This window comes from Eschrichtius robustus, chromosome 8 (genome assembly GCF_028021215.1).
Source record: "Eschrichtius robustus isolate mEscRob2 chromosome 8, mEscRob2.pri, whole genome shotgun sequence".
Taxonomy (NCBI): domain Eukaryota; kingdom Metazoa; phylum Chordata; class Mammalia; order Artiodactyla; family Eschrichtiidae; genus Eschrichtius; species Eschrichtius robustus.
The window spans coordinates 68,814,410-68,833,810 of record NC_090831.1 but is presented as its reverse complement, the minus strand read 5'-3'; the positions used below and the strand labels follow the sequence as shown (position 1 = coordinate 68,833,810).

Below are 19,401 nucleotides of genomic sequence, written 5' to 3'. Positions count from 1 at the left end.
TGGGCTGAGAGTTTAAGATCTCTCTAAGGTTATTTAATCATTCTTGCATTTCCTTCACATCACTGATTCTGAAAGATTTACCAGCTGTCTAAGAATCTGAGCCATAGGAAATTTAATAAAATTTATTTTACTTTAAATTATGTTTACTGTGAAATGTTTTAATTACCCATGGATAAAATTCAGCTGCTAATGGGAGGTTTGGAATACACAAATTTGACAGTCAAGTGATTACCGTAGACGACACTATTGCTTTCAGAGAAAACAGCAATGTCATTTCATCTTGAAGCCGATGCATCATATCCCAGTGTCAGTATCTTCAACCAGTGATCATCCAAGCCAATTGTATGCTATTTCCCAAGAGAAATGGCTCTAAAGGTACACCTAGCTCTCTAATTTTGTAAACGCATATATCTTGTTGCCATTTGACCATTATGTAAAAGTTAACCCCTTAAAATTGAGGACGTAGCTCTCTCTCTCTAACTCAGTAGTTTTCAATCTTGGCTGTACATTGGAATCACATGAAGAATTTTAAACAAAAATCATATTGATCTCTAGCACCCACCCACTCCCTCATGCTAATTGGTCTGGAGTGCGGTCTGAAGAACAAGTTTTAGATGCTCCCCAGGTGATTCTAATGTGCAGACACATTTGAAAACATCTGCTGTTTTCCTAATGATTCCTTGAAAGATAAGATTTCTTTACACTTTTTAAACAACTTCCTGAAAGTATGAAAACCTTATTAGAATATACCACTGATGTAAGCAAAAAAATGCCAGAGGGAATAAAAAGCCCAATGATACAAGGATCAATAAAGGTAGTTTTTCTAGGAAATAGGAGGGCACTCTAGGGAGAAAATTGTTATTTGGGGAAATTGTTTAAAGGCTTTTAGATGGACAAAGTCAGAACCAATGACTACTGTGTGTGGGAAATGTTGAGTCTAAAAAGTGTTGGAATTGTTTGTATGGTAAAAAGATGCCTCCCTTTGGCAGAGAAGCTATTTCCCATTGGTTCTATAATCTGCTTTGTTGGCCACCAGGTTTGGTTTTCTTAAAATAAGCATTGTGTTGATTCTTCTGGCCACTGAAAAACGGTTGATTGGTTGGTTGGTTGGTTGGTTGGTTGGTTGGTTGGTTGGTTGGTTGATTTGGGGAGGAGCAAAAGAAGAAATTGGGAGATGGCCTTAGAATGCCCTTCTTATGATGCCAGTAGGCCAGATCCTAGAATCTGGAGAGAAATAACCAGTGAGCAGCTTCTCGGGTAGAGTTTGATTGCTGGAGCTTTGAAGCAGCAATGTCAAGTATCTTTCTTTTCCATGTTGGAATTCCCCCCTTGATTGTCTGCCTAGATCTTCTGTAATGCTTTGCTAATAATCACAACTACTAGTTGTCTATCTTGTATTAGTGTGGTCTTAAAGAATGAAGAAAGAGAGCTGTGTTCATAGTGAAATGGAACAACCTGCAGTAGCAGAAATGAAACATCAAGTTAGGAAAAAAACTGTTGGATGACAGGTGACAAGCAGAAATCCTATAGGGACTTCATTGCAATTTTTTGCAATTATACAGGAAGAAATACTGAGATGTTTTATTTAGAGATGAAAGGAGTAAACAACTTCAGAAAGCTTAAGAGATTGAGAAATATATGCCTTCATATAAGACAACCTAGCTCCAGATAATTCTAAATGTATTGCATTAGAGAATTCTGGAACTGCTCAATATCCACGTTTTTCCTCCTCTTCTTGAGAACACCCCTAAACAATATTTCCTGCCCTCCTTAATATTAGGTTGGGCCATGTAATTGAGCTCCAGCTAATGGAAAGTGAGTAGAAGCAATTAAAGCACTTCCAGGCCTGACTTCTTGAACTTCTCATGTGATCTTCCATGTTCTTTCTCTTTACTCACTAAGCAGCTGAATGCAGAGCTTCCAGCATAGAAATTTGAGAATACCCTAGAGCATGACAGAGCCACCAAATAAAGGAGTCTAGGTGCCTGAATCGTCACAGGAAAAGGTGTCCATCATACACTCTTTGGACTACGAAAAAAATCAAAACATTTATTTTGTTAAGACACAGGAATTTGGGGGTTGTATGCTAGAGCAGCTAGCACCTAGTTTTACTTAACTTGAAAACATACTAAGTGACTATCCAAATCCAAAGAATCCCATTCTGTACAGTCATCCACCAAAACAAACAAACATATCCTCAATACATTTAAAAGAATTCAACTCATACAAAGTATGTTTTCTGACCACAATGGAATTAAATTAGGATATCAATAACAGAAAGAAATCTGGAGAATCACCAAATATTTGAAAACTAACTAACACTCATCTAAGAAACCCATGGGTCAAAGAAGAAATCAAAAGGCAAATTCAAAAGTATTTTGGGGCTTCCCTGGTGGCGCAGTGGTTAAGAATCAGCCTGCCGATGCAGGGGACATGGGTTCGAGCCCTGGTCCGGGAAGATCCCACATGCTGCAGAGCAACTAAACCCATGCATCACAACTATTGAGCCTGCAACCTAGAGCCGGCGAGCCACAACTACTGAAGCCCGCACGCCTAGAGCCCGTGCTCCGCAACAAGAGAAGCCACCACAATGAGAAGCCCACAACAAAGACCCAACGCAGCCAAAAATAAATCAATTAAATAAATAATTTTTTTTTAAGTATTTTGAACAGAATGAAAATGAAGACACAACATTTCCAAATTTGTGTATTAATATTAAAGCAATACTTAGGGAAATTTATGGTATATTATAGTTATTTCTTTAGTAGATCTATATCCCATCCTTTCGGTTCTGTTCCTTTCTTCCTCATTATTTTCTTTCTGTCCACGTGAGGATGGAAACTATGATTTCATCTTCTTTGTCTTATTACAATTACCATAATTTACCTACTAAATAAACATGTATCAAGAGACTACTGTTGACCTATAATACTGGCTCAGAGTAGCAGTTTGATAAATATCTACTGAATAAATAATGAGGAAATTTTGTCTCGTTAGTATAGAGAGAGGGAAACAAAGGAAACGAAGAGACTTGGCAGCTCCATTCTCTAGATAGCTATGTTAAATCAAAACATTTCATATTCAGGTTCATCCCACTTACAATCTTTTTTTTTTTTTTTCCACTTATAATCTTGAGCCTCACTTTCCTCTCTTTTAAAAGAACAAGTCATAGAATTACAAATCTAATCTGGTCACATCTAATGCACAGATCTCTGGCATCTCCAACAAGATCGTGTCCAGCCTCCTCTGAATACCTCCAGTAACCTATTCAACATACCTGTAAATTTTCTGTATTCATGATAGTACAATGCTTTGGATTTACGTTTCTAAACTGATTTGTAATTCTGATGAAAATAGGAATGTGATCATTAGCACTGAGTCTGACTTGAAGTCCTTCCAGCTCAGGTGGTCTAATTTCTAAAACGAAGAGTAGTTTATAGAAAGGCAGAGTTATCTTCATTCAATTAGTTTAGACTTAGAAGAGCAAGGATGTATTCCCCCAAACTTCCATGTTCTTCCCTTTATAAGTTATTAGCAAACAACATATTTGGGTATATCGCCTTGAACATGTTTGTGTTTCTATCTTCTACACACTCCTGATACACAGGCTTCATGAATCTACACAACTGAAAGCAGCCCTTCTCTTTAAATGCCCTATATTACCCTTTCGAAGGTAAAGCAATACCCAATGACCAGGAAAAAATAATTCTGATCACATTCCCACTCCTTTATCGTTTTGATGAAGATCTACCTTTAGAGTCGAACTACACATGATTCCTATTCATTTCCCTTGACCATTTTAGTGGACTCTTTTCAGACTTCTGCAGCTACACTGTGTCTTCCTCATGACCTTAGAATTGCATATATTTTCCAAGAGCTTATGTAAGAGGATGATCGTATTCGCAGTTTTCTTTCCATTGTCTTTTGATGATTCCTTCCATTTGGACAGCATTGTTGTCTGTATTCCAGAATGTATCTTGCCAATGTCTTCAACTCTTACTGCTATATCTTGTTCTGGAGGTAAAACTTAGAGCACAAAGTTTATCATGATTTAAGTATATTTTGGAATCAAAGTTTCCAAGATATATTACTTGAGTTTGGCCACAGTAATCAAATCCTGCCCTTAAACTCTTTTGTCACTATTCAATGTTTTGCATAATCTGGTGAAGTATGTTAATTTAATGTCTTCTGTGTTCCATGTCTAGTTACCTAATATTTTAAATGACATTACGTTTAGCATATAAATGCAGCTCTCTTCGTCAAAGGCAGCATGTGAATCTTATTAATTTTTATTAGAACACAGTAAACTCTGCCATTAGTATAGCACTCTAGAACTCTTAGGTAAAACCAACACCTTTTATTTAGAATGACAAGTTAATAATCACTGCCATCTGCAGGCAATCAAAAAACTCTGGTTTATACCAACCTGTTTGACCAAAGGCAACTTCAAATGAACAAAATAATTGTATTTCCAGAGAACAAAACACTCACAGAGAAACCAGACTTGGTTATTTCCTGCCCTCAACATTGGTATTGGAACAAACAGCACCCAGAGCAAACAGAAGACTAAAATTGAGCAAAAGCAGTTGCACTGGCCACCCTGGGGTCACAGTCTTTACTGGTGAATATAGAATGGAAGGCAAGATGTGAATGGGGAATAGATGTGTCCCCTAACAGAATTCTTTTGGAACATCATTACTCTCGGTTAACAAATCCAGTTCACTTATTTCAGCCCCCTCTGCAACTCTTTCTGAGCAAACCAGTAGTACAACTTTCTTGATAAGCCAAAATGATAACCAGTCATATGCCAAATATCTCTCTGATACCCATATTCAACTGAAGTCTGTTACCTATTATTAGAGCAGGGAATTGATGTGTTCCAATTCATTAAGTTTGCATACATAAATACAGTGTGGAGAAAATGCTACCATATATCAACTGAAAACATGTTTTGGTATAATGTTTTCAAGTACTTTTATTAAGTATTTTGAATAGTATTTTTGTTTAAGATGGTTGGATGATAGTCTAACTCTGTGTTTCTCAATGGAAGCTACTATTGGCACTCAGGAAGAAAAATTCCTCATTACTCTGTGCATTGCAGGATGTTTAGCATTCCTGGATGCCCTCCGCAAAGTGTCAGTAGAATTTTCCAGTCATATGACAATCAGAAACGCTCCCACATATTTCAGAATTGTCCCTAGGGCAAAAATTCTGCCCTCTTTCCCAATAAAGAATATTTTGGTAAGGTTTCTCACTAGAGTTGATGGATTTAATAAGTTATTTCCCTATTGTATGGTCAATGATTCTCTAGAGAAATTCTAAACCAAAGATAAAAAGGAAAGCTGAATCCAGGGGATAATTTGTACAGAACCATAAAAATACTCATCTCTGCTTCTACCTTTTGCTAAATGCCTAATAGAGGGTCTAAAGTTAGAAACTTTAAAATGTTAAATTGTATATGACCAAAATAATAATAATAAATGACAAACCAGAAACATATTTGCAGGGGTTAATAACTTTAATGTATAAAGAATCCCTACATATCTATTGGGCATTAGAAAAAAACTAATGCCCAATAGAAAACTGGACAGAGGAAATCAGTAAGAAATTCAAAAATGAGAAAAATGGTTAATAACATAAGAAAACATATTCAAACTCATTAATAAACCAATTAGCATAAGCCACATAAATTAAAACAAAAAGAAGTATTATTTTAAAGTATTATTTATTATTATAAAGTTGAAAACTTTATTTAGATGAAAATACTCAATATTGGTGGAGGATTCAAAGGCATGAGCAAATAGAGACCAAAATTGATGTAGCCCTTATGAAGGAAATTTAGCCATAGCTATGAAAGCTTTAAAATTTTGCAATTCATTTAATCCATCAATCCAAACTTTGGGGATTTACACTAGGAATACAACTGTGGTTGTGAGCAAAGATTTGGCTACAATGTTGCTCCTTGAATCATTATTTTTATAGTAACAAAGTAAATACAACTTACATTTTCAACAAGAGGAATATTCTATTAAAAACTATTGAGTATCTAGAAAATAAAATATTATGAACGAAAAATAATGCCTTTGAAAAACATTTAATAGTATGGAAAATAATCTTAGGATATTATTAAGGAAAAAAATCAGGATACAAAACAACATGTATAATATAATACCTTTTTTGGAAAAAATATATATATATAAGTGCATGTATGTATATATAAGTGTATGTATAAGCATATAGAGACAGATATATATATATTTATATGGAAACATATATTTATAGAGACAGTGAAAGACGGAGAGAGAGGTGCTATGTCTCCTTTGTTGAGAGGGATTGTCTATCTTGTTTTCCTTTGCAGGGTCAAAACCTAGCATGGTGCCTGGAACATAGAGTGTGTATTGAGTCTACCAAGTCAATCACATATATAAATGAATGATTAATAAAGGACTATGGGACTATGAAAACACTCACTAAAATGTTTATTCGTTATTGGGGCTGAGATTAATAATTTTTTTTCTTTTTCTCTTTACCTACCTTCTTTTCCCTGAGTTTTAGTCAATGAATAAGTACTTCTTTTATGCTTAAAAAAAAAAGTGTAAAAAGTCACAGAGAAAGACTTAATTTAGTTAGGAAGAAATTTTTAGATTTTAAAGGAAAAGATTTCTACATGTACTGTAGCAACTTTGCCTCTATTTATCATGATCAGCTGTTTCCTAGCCATAATTTGAACTAATTTAAGTGCATACTAACCTGCTGTGTTAAAAAAAAAAAGTGTTTCCCCCACCCTCTCCGCCCTGTCTGCACCATAGACTTTGGAAGTAAGACAGTAAGCTTCTGAATCATCCCACCTTGCATGGGAAGCAGGGACAGTGTAAATGGGGAAACGAACCCCTGGGAACACTTAACAGAACAAGATTCTAGTGCCACTTGTAATTCTGAAATGGTGAAAACATTATAGATGAGGATGTTAGGCTCTTTGATTTTTATGTTTGTTTTGGTTCTTGTTTGAAGAGGTATGTATTTTATGTCAGCTAACGTCAATTTTGTAGTTATAATTTGAGGAACAGTTTAGTTGCTTTTAAAAAGTAACATTTCTTTCTCAGTTACACTCAATTCCCTTGTCTAGAAAAGGCAATGACCTACTACGGCAAAGAAGCAAGAGTGCCACCTAGTGGTATTTTTCTAAACATGCACATGGTTCTCAGGAACTGGAAGGAACTCAAGAAAGTCAGAGAGGCAATATGGTGGAGAATGGCTCCCTGACCTAACATTCCTTGCCAGTTTCAGTGCACTGAATTGCAAAGGCTCCTTCCTATCTAGGATTTTAGATTTCAGAAATTTGGCGATTTTGGTCAGCATGGGAAAGATATCCTGAATTACTAATTATCACTACCATGTGTTATGAAACATAAGGTTCTTCTGGAGATCGACCACTGATCTCTCATAGCATCATTTAGAATACAGCCAAAATCATCTGGTTTCAGGGAGCTGTTGTCCTCTCTGCATTCACTTATTCAATCTTTTAATGAACATTTAATGGGTACCTCTAATTTCCAGGAACTTCCAGGCACCAAGAAGACAGAAATGAATAAGATACATTCTCCAGCTGGGGAGAAGCTCATAATCTATCATGGGCTACTGCACTGCATGATCTGTTGTTAACTCAGCAGCACCACCATCCCCTTTAAGGTCTCCTCTCAGAATTCCCTTCCCTGGGATGTGGAGCTGCCTATAAGAGGAAGTTGCTGGAGATTTGGAAGGCGGAAGAGGAAGAGAAGCTGTATTCTCCGCTGGCAGCTGCAGCCAGACTCATGAGCAGACGAGAGCTGTACAGCAGCTCCCTGGGGAGCTCTTGGGGACCACCCGTGTGGCTGCTGCGCCCTGAGGCTGTGAGAGTGCTTCTCCGAGATCCTTAAGAGTCTCAGCAGCTTCCTGGTGAGTTTCCAAGAACCATTTGCATTGTTACTTTGGGCCAGATCTTCTTCAGTATCAGCCTCCTTCCTTCCCCTCTGCAACGGCTTCCCATACTCCATTACTCCCTCAGATCTTCCTACAGTCAAGTAAGCCCCTAATTCCTGTAGCAAACCCTGTATGCCCAGAAAACATGGAGTGGCTTCTGTTTTCCTGACCAAGCCCTGAGTGATTCAGACACATTGTGGGATAATCCTACAACATTGCCATAACATAATGATATAGGAATATATGAAATTTTATGAGAACTGAGTAGCAGGAGAACATCCCAGCTTTAGAAGGATCGGGGAAGGCTTCCCAGAAAAATTGGCATCTGAGGTGAGTCTTAACTGTGAAAAGGAATTAGCCAGGTACAAAGGAAAACTTAGAGACTAAAGTATTTAGGGAAAAAAGACAGGTTTTAAAAAGTCTAGCTAACCAAAATAGAACCTTGTTTAAAGGAAAAGAAAAAAAGCCTCAAGGCTACAAGTTATCAAGTTTACAATTAGTGTGTTGATGGACAATAAAATGGTAGTTTTCTCACACGATTATCATTTCTGTAAAGGTACTTACAGATTTGTAGATATCAGTGTGGCAAAATGTAGTAGTGCTGTTGGGTACTTCATTCACCCCATCCCCTCCCTTAACCAGATTGGCTCACTGAATTCCCCAGCTGCTGTGAAAGCTCTCCACTACAGCTCACAGAGGCAGCCTTCTCCAGAGAATTGCCCTCAGCTGAGTATTCCCTAACCTGGAAGTGCCCGAAAGGTTTTGCTTTCCTCCAACAGCATCCCTGAGCAAGGGCTGACTGATACAGGCAGGCAAAAACCTGGCCCCGTGCCTAAAGGTAGGATAATTTTGTGATGCCTTTTACTATCCCCATGGGAACAAGCTAAGAATGGACATTAGCAGAACTTCATCTTTGCTTAGCTTTTCCCACTGTCCTATCCTCTGCTTTCCTCACGTCCTGATGTGTTCTGGAACTATACACAGTTTACAATTGCTTAAGCGGGAAAGGTGAAGCATGGGTGCAGCCAAATCATGCCAGGACTTCTTGTGTGCTGTGCAAAAGGAGTTTAAACTTTATCTACTAGGACCATGGCCTTCAAATTTTTGAATGTCCAAACCATCTGTAAAAAAAATTTAGAGCATGCTGTATGTATATATTTAATTATTAATGTACTAACATGTTGTACATTTTTAAAATGGTGTACAAAAACAGAAATTTTAAAGGGAAAATTTAAAGTAGAAATTCTATCTTTCTTGTACCCAATAGACCACCTTGCATCCTGCTTTAGGTGACGTGTGCCACTTTGGGGGCCATGGAGGCAGACGGGAAGGTTGGTCAGCTCTGCATTTCAGATCCATGATCCCATTAGTCTTCTCATCTCTAGGCCAATGATGTGTAGCTGTCCCTCTTGGCTAGAATAGGTCTCCAATGCCTGCTCCTGGGAAGGGAGGGAGCAGAGATTGCAGGACTACTCTACTCCCTCTTCTGATGGGCATCTTGCCTAAGATGATGCCCACCTCCACCCCCCCACTGCCAACACACACAGTCAAGCAGGTTTTACCAGCATTTCCAGTGATAAAACCTAAACAGTACAGATGTAGGAGATGGGGATGGAAAAATCAACCCTCCCACCCCCCCCACCAAAAACACACATGCGCATGTCCTCTCTGGCTCTTTCATCCCTTACACCTTAATAAAGCCCTGACATCACTGCCTAAACCTTCTGGATGTGACCATGGGGACATCCCCTAGGCCACTGAAAGCGCCCTGAGTGCATTTGCTCTCCAGGCATCAAGCTCCTCCTTTCTCCCCACTCCCTCCAGGTCTTACTTCCCAAAGCCTCCATTTTGCTAGACTTGTACTGTTCTCTCAAAAGTAAGCAAGTAAGTCGCCAAATTTCTCTTGGGTCGCATGCATTTTCACAGTCTCCATTCCATTTGTGACCCCATCTGAGCCATCCTCACTCCCCTGTTCAATTTTACCATTAAGCAGAGGGGTGTGGGAAGCCCTTGAACCTAAGAGGGAGCAGACAGGAAGATTGCTTGGGTAATTCAACTCCTGTCTGCTTTTGGTTTTCTCTGGTTATCCCCTCAAGTCTGAAAAAGAAAGCCTCAGACATCTCTCACAACAAGCCAGAATCTCCTGTCCATAGCACCTCCGGGTTCAAGTAGGAAGTTGTCAGCTCCACAGCTAGCCTTTACTTTGACCTTATTAAAATGTATGGGGGCTGGGCAAGAGCACAAGTGGAGTCCCACATAGCATATATTTAAATGATCAGAAGTTACAAGTACAACTCTGAAGTCAAATATGTTCTCTCCCGCTACCTTGACAAATATTCCATCGTAATGTCAAAGTTGAAGACTGAGTGACTTGTATGTGCCTGGAAGTCAGCATGGTCTAAGGCAGTGCTGTTTGTGTCTTTCTCACACCTTGCCAAGCCAGCTGTCCTCCATCAGCGTGACATCGATGTATGTCATGCCCGGTGCTCCTCCCTAATTCTGTGGCTCACGGTGGCCGATGGTGAGAGAAGATGCTCTCCCCAATCCAGATCCCCAGCTGACATAGCGACTAAAAGAGAAAGCGGGGTGAGGAAACCATGAGTTCTGCTTTGGGCAGCAAAGGTTATGATGACAGCAGAGGACATGTGGAGATGCCCAATAGTTAGACAGGACTCTGAGATGTAACATTTTTAGCATCACCACATTGAGTCACACCATCTGATGAGGCTTTAATTCTAGTAGCAAATAAGAATGGATGGGAGAACGAGATTGACCTAAGTTCTTATGCTCTAGTCAGTTATTCCACAGAATAAAAAGTCTTCATATCTCTGCAGAAGAGAGACATAGCAGATGTCTTTTGAATGAGCACAAAATGATAGGTAAATCAATCAACATCTGTATTAAGAGCTTGCTATTTCTACGATCCCAAATTAGGCTCCTTACCATGTTTAAAGCTAAAGAGCTCTGGGGTCTGACCGCTGGGATTTTAAAATGTGCAAGTAGAGACAACAGAAACAAGACAGCTGTATATGACGGGGTCATATATTCATATAACCTTTATTTTCTACTGAGTAGAGTAGGGGAGGAAAAATTTCCTTCTATCCTAAAACTTCTAGGTTCTGTGGCTGGTCTAGGAACTAAACTGATATAAGGCAGATTAATAGAAAAAAAAATGCAAGTTTTATTTTACATGTACAGGAGAGTCTCCACAAGACAATGAAGACCCAAAAAGCAAGTAGGTCCACCCAAGTACTTTTTTAAAAAATTGTATTGAAGTATAGTTGATTTACAATGTTGTGTTAATTTCTCTGTACAGCAAAGTAACTCAGTTATAACTGTATATACATTCTTTATCAGATTAACTACTGGCAAAATGCACAAAATGGCAAAAGCCAGTTTCCCAAAAGTTCTAAGTCAGTGAACAAGGCACTGTTCAATAACCCACAAGGGTATGCTAAAGTTTTCATTGAAACAGAATTTTTGCCTTATAATCACCCCCATTTTTATCAAAGATATCCTCACTGAGAGTAATTTGTTTGCAAACTAAGTCTCGTCTCATTAGAGCTGGCCTGATTATATACAACGTGCAGCAAGAATAGTGATTTACCATATAGGCTTTTTTAAGGTCTGCTTTGTTGGAACTTTAATAAGGAATCTCAGATTGAACTTTTAAAAGCCTCTTAAGGCTAACAAGCTACATCAGGACCATACCACCAGACTTCACCTTCAGTACCTTCAGGTTCAGGTGAATTCCTCTCTTTTCAAGGCTCCCAAGATAGCCTGAAGTTCCTGGGTCTGCCAGGAAGTGACCTTCTTTACAAACCCATTAGGCTGGGCACCCTGTAAGTCGAGTACCAGGCCGATATTCCAAGAGGGTTTTGTAAGCATTGGCTCCATGAAGTCCATCTTAGTTTCTTATATCTGTGTGGTCATATCTGATTCTGTGCATATCATTCTCAAATATGACATTCCAGTCAAAGCCTTGGCAATATAACTGATGTTTCCAATTGTATCCTGTTATAAGGAAAACATATTCTTAATGAACTTATGCAAATCACTATATTTCCATGAAAATAAGAATATTCAATAAGAGTTTCTGAATTCTAAAGAAATCAGCTAGGGAGAAAAATGTTTAATTTTGTTTACAAACATATAATCTACCAAATTGTTGTAATTTATAGATTGCTTCAGGGGAAAGAAAAAAAGATTTCCTTCAACAAAAAATTAAAGAAACAGCAATGTTTCAAACAAAAAATCATTTAAAAATTACATTTATCCTTATCAGTTCACTTTGTCCCATGTAATTAACTCTTGTTCTGCTTTATCTTGGATTAACAGTTTTATGAATCCATCAGTTTCTTTATTAGAGTTCTGAAAATTCTTATCCAGTTCAGTGGTGTGAGTTTAAGGTTATCAGAAACCTGTACTCTAAAGCACTTGTCAGTGTCCTCTCCGTGAATCTCTTTGAAGATGGAGCACTTTTGCCTATAGTTGATTGCAAAAGCTTTTGGAAAAGCCTCAGAAAACAATAACCATGAATGATGAAAGACAGTGATGAACATAGCTGTGGCTAAAGATCTGTTGAGAATTTGTTATAACGCAATTGACAAAGAAATTTGGTTATTTCTTTGGCATACAACATTTTAAGATAATAACTGGAATTATGACTGATTACAAAGAGTAAGTACATTGACAAAATTCTAGGAATTTATATACAATTCAATTTGTATACAAGACAGTTTCTGAAACATTTATATTAGTAACATATACCCATTCAAATATAAATATTTAATATTACTTTTTTTTGAATCTTGGGGTTTATTTTATACAGCAGGTTCTTATCACTTATCTATTTTATACATATTAGCGTATATATGTCAATCCCAATCTCCCAATTCATCCCACCACCATCCCGCTTTCTCCCCTTGGCGTCCATACATTTGTTCTGTACATCTGTGTCTCTATTTCTGCCTTGCAAACCAGTCCGTCTGTACCATTTTTCTAGATTCCACAAATATGCATTAATATCCAAAATTTTATTTCCTCTTTCTGACTTACTTCACTCTGTATGACAGTCTCTAGGTCCATCCACATCTCTGCAAATGACCCAATTTCATTCCTTTTTATGGCTGAGTAATATTCCATTGTATATATGTACCATATCTTCTTTATCCATTTGTCTGTCGATGGGCATTTAGGTTGCTTCCATGACCTGGCTATTGTAAATAGTGCTGCAATGAACATTGCGGTACATGTGTCTTTTTGAATTTTGGTTTTCTCTGGGTATATGCCCAGTAGTGGGATTGCTGGGTCATATGGTAATTCTATTTTTAGCTTCTTAAGGAAGCTCCATACTGTTATACATAGTGGTTGTATCAATTTACATTCCCACCAACAGTGCAAGAGGGTTCCCTTTTCTCCACACCCTCTCCAGCATTTGTTGTTTGTAGATTTTCTGATGATGCCCATTCTAACCGGTGTGAGGTGATACCTCATTGTAGTTTTGATTTGCATTTCTCTAATAATTAATGATGTTGAGCAGCTTTTCATGTGCCTCTTGGCCATCTGTATGTCTTCTTTGGAGAAATGTCTCTTTAGGTCTTCTGCCCATTTTTGGATTGGGTTGTTTGTTTCTTAATATTGACCTGCATGAGCTGTTTATATATTTTGGAGATTAATCCTTTGTTGATTCATTTGCAGATATTTTCTCCCATTCTGATGGTTGTCTTTTCATCTTGTTTATAGTTTCCTTTGCTGTGCAAAAGCTTTTAAGTTTCATTGGGTCCCGTTTGTTTATTTTTGTTTTTATTTCCATTAATCTAGGAGGTGGGTCACAAAAGATCTTGCTGTGATTTATGTCAAAGAGTGTTCTTCCTATGTTTTCCTCTAAAAATTTTATAGTTTCTGGTCTTACATTTTGAGTTTATTTTTGTGTATGGTGTTAGGGAGTGTTCTAATTTCATTCTTTTACATATGGCTATCCAGTTTTCCCAGCACCACTTATTGAAGAGGCTGTCTTTTCTCCATTGTCTCTCCTCGTCTCCTTTGTCATAGATTAGTTGACCGTAGGTGCGTGGGTTTATCTCTGGGCTTTCTATCCTGTTCCACTGATCTATATTTTGTTTTTTTGCCAGTACCATACTGTCTTGATTACTGTAGCTTTGTAATATAGTCTGAAGTCAGGGAGTCTGATTTCTGCAGCTTTGTTTTTTCCCTCAAGATTGCTTTGGCTATTCGGGGTTTTTTGTGTTTCCATACAAATTTTAAGATTTTTTTCTTCTAGTTCTGTAAAAAAATGCCATTAATAATTTGATAGGGATTGGATTGAATCTGTAGATTGCTTTGGGTAGTATAGCCATTTTCACAATATTGATTGTTCCAATCCAAGAACATGGTATATCTCTCCATCTGTTTGTGTCATCTTTGATTTCTTTCATCAGTGTCTTATAGTTTTCTGAGTACAGGTCTTTTACCTCCTTAGGTAGGTTTATTCCTAGGTATTTTATTCTTTTGTTGCAATGGTCAATGGGATTGTTTCCTTAATTTCTCTTTCTGAGCTTTTGTTGTCAGTGTATAGGAATGCAAGAGATTTCTGTGCATTAATTTTGTATCCTGCTACCTTACCAAATTCATTGATTAGCTCTAGTAGTTTTCTGGTGGCATCTTTAGGATTCTCTATGTATAGTATCATGTCACCTGCAAACAGTGACAGTTTTACTTCTTCTTTTCCAGTTTGTATTCTTTTTATTTCTTTTTCTTCTCTGATTGCCATGGCTAGGACTTCCAAAACTATGTTGAATAATAGTGGCGAGAATGGACATCCTTGTCTTGTTCCTGATCTTAGAGGAAATGCTTTCAGTTTTTCACCATTGAGAAGGATGTTTGCTGTGGGTTTGTCATATATGGCCTTTATTATGTTGCGGTAGGTTCCCTCTATGCCCACTTTCTGGAAAAAACCCATTTTTTATCATAAATGGTTATTGAATTTTGTCAAAAGCTTTTTCTGCATCTATCAAGATGATCATATGGTTTATATTCTTTAATTTGTTAATATGGTGTATCACGCTGATTGATTTGTTTATATTGAAGAATCCTTGTATCCTGGGATAAATCCCACTTGATCATGGTGTATGATCCTTTTAAGGTGTTGTTGGATTCTGTTTGCTAGTATTTTGTTGAGGGTTTTTGCATCTATATTTATCAGTGATATTGGTCTGTAATTTTCTTTTTTTGTAGTATCTTTGGTTTTGGTATCAGGGTGATGGTGGCCACATAGAATGAGTTTGGGAGTGTTCCTTCCTCTTCAATTTTTTGGAAGAGTTTGAGAAAGATTGGTGTTAGGTCTTCTTTTGATGTTTGATAGAATTCACCTGTGAAGCCATCTGGTCCTGGACTTCTGTTTGTTGGAAGATCTTTTAATCCCAGTTTCAATTTCATTACTTGTGATTGGTTTGTTCATATTTTCTGCTTCTTCCTGGTTCACTCTTGGAAGGTTGTGCTTTTCTAAGAATTTGTCCATTTCTTCCAAGTTGTCCATTTTATTGGCATAGAGTTGCTTGTAGGAGCCTCTTATGATGCTTTGTATTTCTGTGGTGTCCATTTAACTTCTCCTTTTTCATTTCTAATTTTATTGATTTGAGTCCTCTGCCTCTTATTCTTGATGAGTCTGGCTAAAACTTTACCAATATTTTTTATCTTCTGAAAGAACCAGATTTTAGTTGTATTGATCTTTGTATTGTTTTCTTTGTTTCTGTTTCATTTATTTCTGCTCTGATCTTTATGATTTCTTTCCTTCTACTAACATTGGGTTTTGTTTGGTCTTCTTTCTCTCGTTCCTTTAGGTGTAAGGTTGGATAGTTTATTTGAGATTTTTCTTGTTTCTTGAGGTAGGATTGTATTGCTATAAACTTCCCTCTTAGAACTGCTTTTGCTGCATCTCATAGGTTTTGGATCATCGTGTTTTCATTGTCATTTGTCTCTAGGTAGTTTTTGATTTCCTCTTTTGTTTCTTCAGTGATCTCTTGGTTATTTAGTAAGGTATTGTTTAGCCTCCATGTATTTGTGTTTTTTACGTTTTTTCCCTGTAATTTATTTCTAATCTCATAGCATTGTGGTTGGAAAGATGCTTGTTATGATTTCAGTTTTCTTAAATTTACCAAGGCTTGGTTTGTGACCCAAGATGTGATCTATCCTGGAGAATGTTCCATGCGCACTTGAGAAGAAAGTGTAGTCTACTGCTTTTGGATGGAATGTCCTATAAATATCAATTAAATCTATCTGGTCTATTGTGTCATTTAAAGCTTCTGTTTCCTTATTAATTTTCTATCTGGATGATCTGTCCATTGGTGTAAGTGAGGTGTTAAAGTCCCCCTCTATTATTATGCTACTGTCGATTTCCTCTTTTATAGCTGTTAGCATTTGCTTATGTATTGAGGTGCTCCTATGTTGGGTGCATATATATTTATAATTGTTATATCTTCTTCTTGGATTGATCCCTTGATCATTATGTAGTGTTCTTCCTTGTCTCTTGTAACATTCTTTATTTTAAAGTCTATTTTATCTGATATGAGTATTGCTACTCCAGCTTTTCTTTTGATTTCCAAGTGTATGGAATATCTTTTGCCATCCCCTCACTTTCGGTCTGTATGTGTCCCTAGGTCTGAAGTGGGTCTCTTTTAGACAGCATATAGATGGGTCTTCTTTTTGTATTCATTCAGCAAGCCTGTGTCTTTTGGTTGGAGCATTTAATCCATTCACATTTAAAGTAATTATCAATATGTATGTTCCTATTACCATTTTCTTAATTGTTTTGGGTTTGTTTTTATAGGTCCTTTTCTTCTCTTGTGTTTCCCACTTAGAGAAGTTCCTTTAGCCTTTGTTGTAGAGCTGGTTTGGTGGTCTGAATTCTCTTAGCTTCTGCTTGTCTGTAAAGCTTTTGATTTCTCTGTCGAATCTGAATGAGATCCTTGCTGGGTAGAGTAATCTTGGTTGTAGATTCTTCCCTTTCATCACTTTGAATATATCATGCCACCCCCTTCTGGTTTGTAGAGTTTCTGCTGAGAAATCAGCTGTTAACCCTATGGGAGTTCCCTTGTATGTTATTTGTCATTTTTCCCTTGTTGCTTTTAATAATTTTTCTTTGTCTTTAATTTTTGTCGATTTGATTCTATGTGTCTCAGTGTGTTTCCTTGGGTTTATCCTGCTTGGGACTCTCTGTTCTTCCTGGACTTGGGTGGCTATTTCCTTTCCCATGTGAGGGAAGTTTTCAACTATAATCTCTTCAAATACTTTCTCAGGTCCTTTGTCTCTCTCTTCTCCTTGTGGGACCCCTATAATGCGAATGTTGATGTCTTTTTTTTTTTTTTAAATCTTTATTGAAGTATAATCGCTTCACAATGGTGTGTCAGTTTCTGCTTTATAACAAAGTGAATCAGCTGCACATATACACACGTTCCCATATCTCCTCCCTCCCGCATCTCCCTCCCTCCCACCCTCCCCATCCCACCCCCCCCAGGCGGTCACAAAGCACCGAGCTGATCTCCCTGTGCTATGTGGCTGCTTCCCACTAGCTATCTATTTTACATTTGGTAGTGTATATATGTCCATGACACTCTCTCACCCTGTCACATCTCACCCCTCCCCCTCCCCATATCCTCAAGTCCATTCTTTAGTAGGTCTGTGTCTTTATTTCCATCTTGCCACTCTATGGAGAACAGTATGGAGGTTCCTTAAAAAACTGGGAATAGAACTACCATACGACCCAGCAATCCCACTACTGGGCATATACCCTGAGAAAACCATAATCCAAAAAGAGTCATGTACCAAAATGTTGATGTCTTTAATGTTGTCTCAGAGGTCTCTTAGGCTGTCTCCATTTCTTTTCATTCTTTTTTCTTTATTCTGTTCCGCAGCAGTGAATTCCACAATTCTGTCTTCCAGGTCACTTATCCGTTCTTCTGCCTCAGTTATTCTGCTATTGATTCCTTCTATTGTATTTTTCATTTCAGTTATTGTATTGTTCATCTCTGTTTGTTTTTTCTTTAACTCTTCTAGGTGTTCGTTCTTTAATTCTAGGTCTTTGTTAAACATTTTTTTCATCTTCTCGATCTTTGCAGCCATTGTTTTTCCGAGGTCCTGGATCATCTTCACTATCATTATTCTGAATTCTTTTTCTGGAATGTTGGCTATCTCTACTTCATTTAATTGTTTTTCTGGGGTTTTGTCTTGTTCCTTCATCTGCTACATAGCCCTCTGTCTTTTCATATTGTGTGTCTTTCTGTGAATGTGGTTTTTGTTCCACAAGCTGCAGGACTGTAGTTCTTCTTGCTTCTGCTGTGTGCCCTCTGCTAGATGAGGCTATCTAAGAGGCTTGTGCAAGCCTCCTGGTGGGAGGGACTGGTGGTGGGTAGAGTTGGGTGTTGCTCTGGTGGGCAGAGCTCAGTAAAACTTTAATCTGCTTGTCTGCTGATGGGTGGGGGCTGAGTTTCCTTCCTGTTGGTTGTTTGGCCTGAGGTGACCCAGCACTGGAGCCTACCTAGCTCTTTGGTGGAGCTAATGGTGGACTCCAGGAGGGCTTATGCCAAGGAGTACTTCCCAGAACTTCTGCTGCCAGTGTCCTTGTCCCCACAGTGAGCCACAGCCACACCCCACCTCTGCAGGAGACCCTCCAACACTAGCAAGTAGGTCTGGTTCAGTCTCCTATGGGGTCCTGACACACACATTACTTTTTGTGTGCCCTCCAAGAGTGGAGGCTCTGTTTCCCCCAGTCCTGTTGAAGTCCTGTAATCAAATCCTGCTAGCCTTCAAAGTCTGTTTCTCTGGGAGTTCCTCCTCCCGTTGATGGACCCCCAGGTTGGGAAGCCCATCGTGAGGCTCAGAACCTTCAGTCCAATGGGTGGACTTCTGTGGTATAATTGTTTTCCTGTTTTTGTGTCACCCACCTAGCAGTTATGGGATTTGATTTTATTGTGTTAGCGCCCCTCCTACCATCTCATTGTGGCTTCTCCTTTGTCTTTGGATGTGGGGTATCTTTTTTGGTGAGTTCCAGTGTCTTCCTGTCGATGATTGTTCAGCAGTTAGTTGTGATTCCAGTGCTCTCACAAGAGGGAGTGAGCGCACATCCTACTACTCCACCATCTTGAACCAATCTTAATATTACTTCTTATTTGACAATATTTCTCATGTATTTTAACATATTAAATAAATCTAATTAGTTCAACATCTCTCTTTTTTACAAAATCAGAAAACAAAATCTTTTGAGATTTTCCAGGAGCCTTTTGGGAAATATTAAAGTTAGTTTTAAGTGAAAAAGACTTTATTTAAAATTTGTTTTGGGAAATTTGTCACAAATGTCAAAAGCTTTGAACACTTGATCAAATAAGATCACAGGTTGCTGTGAAATGATACTTAGCTATCCGTTTTATCAAAGTAACAATAAAAGAT

General features: G+C 37.9%; 1 long non-coding RNA gene across 1 annotated transcript in view; it reads left to right on the top strand.

The window, feature by feature from the left end:
• Positions 1-7,806: 7,806 nt before the first annotated feature.
• The window catches only part of LOC137768894 (uncharacterized), a 38,896-nt gene continuing 27,301 nt past the window's right edge, over positions 7,807-19,401 (top strand). The window contains exon 1 of the long non-coding RNA XR_011074845.1: positions 7,807-7,935. This is a non-coding gene — a long non-coding RNA (uncharacterized lncRNA). The remainder of the gene's footprint in view (positions 7,936-19,401) is intronic.